Raw genomic sequence first — 4,183 nt, forward strand, 5'->3', positions numbered from 1 at the left:
TCTCTCTCTCTCACACTCTCTCTCTCTCGCACGCTGTCTCTCTGCATAATGCATTTGGTCAAATTCGTGTTTGTACATTTTTTATACTCATAGTATAGGTTAGTGGACTTGCATAATTGTCTTAAAATTCAACTTTTACTTACCCGCCAAAACGTATTCCCCAGAGCCTTTGAAGGTTTGAGATATTAGGGCAAATTTAGAATACCAATTGGGTCAACATTTTTACACTTAGGTTCTGTCTCTCAAAAACTGTCTTGGTCTTGTATAATAGTTCCTGAAAATATACCAATGAATTGAATGTTTACTTGTAATTGACATAATTCAAACTAAAAAAAGTGTGTCTTTTTAATGTTGTACTTATTGTTTTATCTGTTGTGGTCATCATTTTTTACTTTTTACCAGTTTAGGAATACTGGCGACGTACGTAATTATTAATTAATTAGAAATTGGGCACGCATGCAAAGCATAATATATCTCCTTGAAAAACGAGAGTGGCAGAAGTCGAATTGCGTGGGCAGATCTGCCTGCTGATTTTAAGCTTCAGTGTTGAAGTGCCTTTTGTATACTGGATTGTTCTTTGACACTTGTTGTCGTTGTGCTGCCAGAATTGTCAATGGTGCTGTAAAATGTATACTCAATGAATGAAACGAACACTGCTAGCTGTTTCTTTGACTTTTGACCTTCTGTGATAGGTACTCTGATATCACCAGTTGGTCTGGAGGACAGCCTACAGGATCACCTGTGGGACTAAGACAGTCAATAAGAAGTGATGAATGATGGTCAGCCTCAGAAGGTAATTGTCTTTGAAATGTCTTGCAACTCCACTCTTTGAGTTTAGATATAATGTTACTAATTATTTCTGTATTAAAACTTCAAGAATAATGATTGGTGGGTGAGTAAGCTTCCTTTTTGCCTTTAGGCGTTTCTCAAAAACTGCCCCTAATTATCTGGGTCCTGAAAATATACCTAAACATTATAATTTTCTTATGATATATGTAGTTCAAACAAATACTGTACACAATAAAGTACCTTCAGTGTCACTGCCTTATACGTTAGAGGAAAGATCGAACATTTGCGTTGATAGTTCTGGCTTTAAATGTGATTTTTCAAATTTAGACTTCTCTCAAAATCCTGCACTTTTCATATTATTAACCTACTTTTAACTACGTCTGTACGACCTATTTCTGTAATATTTTTACATTGAACTGTATAGATGTAAGATAATTTTCTGATACGTTTTCTTTACCAGGACCGCCTACAAACATGGAGGATTATCGGTAAGACTGGAAGAGCTGAGGTCTGCCCTCAGGACCGGGGGACGTCCTGTTGGATCAGAGGACCACCTGCAGGATGGGAGGACCGGGGCACAGCCTACAGGACCACCTACATGACTTGAAGACGACCAATAAGAAGTGATGAATGATCGTCTCCCTCAGAAGGTAATTGTCTTTGAAATATGCCAGATTCAGAATTTTCTCTATTGATGCATGGTTTCTTTACAAGGACTGCCTACAAACCTAGAGGAATATCTGTAGGACTGGACGACCGGAAAACCGTTTGCAAGGCAGAATATTTTTAATATTTTAGCATTTTGGTGGAGGTGTTAACCAGAGTCGGGGTGTAGATTGTACTTATTTTTCAGCCTGTAATGGTCATGTCTTTCTTTTCATACCAGCATAGGAATACTGGTACGGCACTTTTTAAATGACTAAAAGGTGGACACAATGTAGGGTTTATACCTTTGCTTTAAGAGCAAAACTTCCTTTCTGAGTCTCATACTTTTATTCTTTACTATTCAGCTTATGTAAATAGAATGTGCTGCATTTAAAGAATCACATATCAAATATTATATATACTCCAACAAGAATGTGCTTAAACTTCAAATGTAATAATTCAAACTGTTTTCCCTTTGAATTAATTTTTCTCAGATTACCGTCACTCATCAGACTTTTCGGCCAGAAGGCACTGGTGTTATCAGTAAGTCTACCGCAGAAGGTAAAAGGTCAAATAAACAGCTCGTAGTGTTTGTTTGATCCATTTTTTGAGTATACATTATACAGCATCATTGAAACAGTAATGGCAGTGCAGCACCAACAAGCCGCAAAGAACAAGCTAGTATGCAAAAATCACTTCCAACACTCAAGCTCAAAATCATTAGGCACCGCTTCCCACCCAATTCTACTTTTGTCACCCCCTTCCTCCTTTAAAAGACCCCAACCTACACTGCTGTGGCCCTGTAAGGATAGGTTGATAGGGAGCTAGGTGGACAGGCTAGGTTCAGAGTAGAATTTTGTAGATTGTATTGCCATGGCCATGGCGGGAGGGAGTTGAGGGGGTAGTGTAGGACTTTTCCTTTTTTTGTGGGTAGGGGGGGGGGAGGGTCGGGAGAGTGAGTGGGGCGGCAGGGGTAGATTGAATCTTTTCAGGGGGAAGGGGTTGGCAGGAGTAGAACCTGCTGGGAAGTGCTGCTCGCTGATTTTCAACTTGAGTGTTGAAGTTACTTTTGTACACTGGATGTTTTTTGTAGGTTGTTGGTGTTGAACTGTTAAAATTGTATCAGTGCTGTTGTAAAATGTATACTCAGCGGATCAAGCAAACACTGCCAGCTGTTCCTTTGGCATTTGACCTTCCTGTGGTAGGTGCTCTGATACCACCAGTAGGACAGGACAGCCTATAGGATCACCTATGCGACTGGAAGACCGCAAATACGAAGTGATGAATGATGGGCAGCCTGAGAAGGTAATTGTCTTTGACATATTTCTTGCAATTCAACTCACTGACTTATAAAGAAATTATGTAACATATTATTTATGGACTAACTAAATGAATATTCTTTGGTGCGTGAGAAAGTTTCATTTTTTTCTTTCATCACACTGGATCATTCAGGGCCGGAGGGCTGCCTACATCACTGGAGGACTTTCTATTTCCCCTGTGTTTGAAAGTCGAAGTGATGAATGATGATCAACCTCAGTAAGTATTTGTTTTTAAAAGATGATTTGAAACACTATTGGCTGAGACATTAATCTCCAATTAGGACATTATTTAATGGGTCCTACAAATATTCCGAAGAGTTGAACTTTAGTTTATTATAAATGCAATTTAAATATAAACTGTTTTATGATATTGGTCGCTTCAGAATCTTTGCCTTATGTTATTCAATGTCACTAGAGCATTTTTAAAATTTGCTTTGGTGGCTCTTGCTTTAAATCATGTGATTTTTGCCTTTTGGCCTCCTGCCTTTTATTACTTTTCTGCCAGTAAAGAGAATGCTTTTATCCTTTGAAACTAAATAAAACGAAGCAGATGGTAAATATTTTTTTTATCGACACCTGTATATTATCGAATGTTATTATCCTAGGATACTAAATAAAACACAAAGTGCCGTAAAACACCCACTCAATCATTCAAGCTTTGACACATTGTACTCAATCAATCAATCTTTAACACTTTGTTTTCATCACCAGGACTACCTACAGCACCGGTTGATCGCCTACAGGACCAGAAGTTTGTCCATATCCACTGTATCGAGAAACAAGAAGTGTTGTAGGAAGATCAGCCCTTGAAGGTATTTCTTTGAAAGATGTCTTGGCCTACTAAGACATTTAAATAAGAATTAGAATACCCAATGCTAGGTCAACTTGAACGTTTCATTTTTACCTTTAGGTTTCTCTCAACACTGCCACTGGACCTGTCTAATGGCTCCTGAAAATAGACCTACGAATGTTGCTCGTAATTGACGTATTTCAAACTGAAACAATAGATGTTTGCCTCAGTGCCATTTGAATGTTGTATTTCTTTTTACTACTTAGTTTATGTACATAGAATGTGCTGCATTTAAACAATCACGTATCAAATAATTTAGAAGCTCTAATATGAACGTGCTTAAACTCAAAATTTAATCATCAAACTGATTTCCCTTTGAATTTATTTGTCTCAGATTACCGTCACTCATCGGACTTTTCGGCTAGAAGGCACTGGTGCTATCAGTAAGTCTACCACAGAAGGTAAAAGGTCAAATAAACAGCTCATAGTGTTTGCTTGATCCATTTTTGAGTAGGCATTTTCCAGCATCATTGAAACAGTATTGGCAGTGCAGCACCAAGAAGCTGCAAAGAACAAGCCAGTATGCAAAATTCACTTCCAACAGTCAAGCTCAAAATCGTTAGGTAGCTCTTCCCACCCT

The 4,183-nt window shown here is 38.3% G+C and overlaps 1 long non-coding RNA gene across 1 annotated transcript; it reads left to right on the forward strand.

Annotated features, from left to right (window-relative positions):
• Positions 1–2,433: 2,433 nt before the first annotated feature.
• Positions 2,434–3,977, forward strand: LOC101858040. The gene is made up of 3 exons (XR_220597.3): positions 2,434–2,970; positions 3,465–3,565; positions 3,938–3,977. It is a non-coding gene; the product is annotated as an uncharacterized LOC101858040 (long non-coding RNA).
• Positions 3,978–4,183: the final 206 nt, after the last annotated feature.

This window comes from Aplysia californica, unplaced genomic scaffold (genome assembly GCF_000002075.1).
Source record: "Aplysia californica isolate F4 #8 unplaced genomic scaffold, AplCal3.0 scaffold00271, whole genome shotgun sequence".
Lineage (NCBI taxonomy): Eukaryota > Metazoa > Mollusca > Gastropoda > Aplysiida > Aplysiidae > Aplysia > Aplysia californica.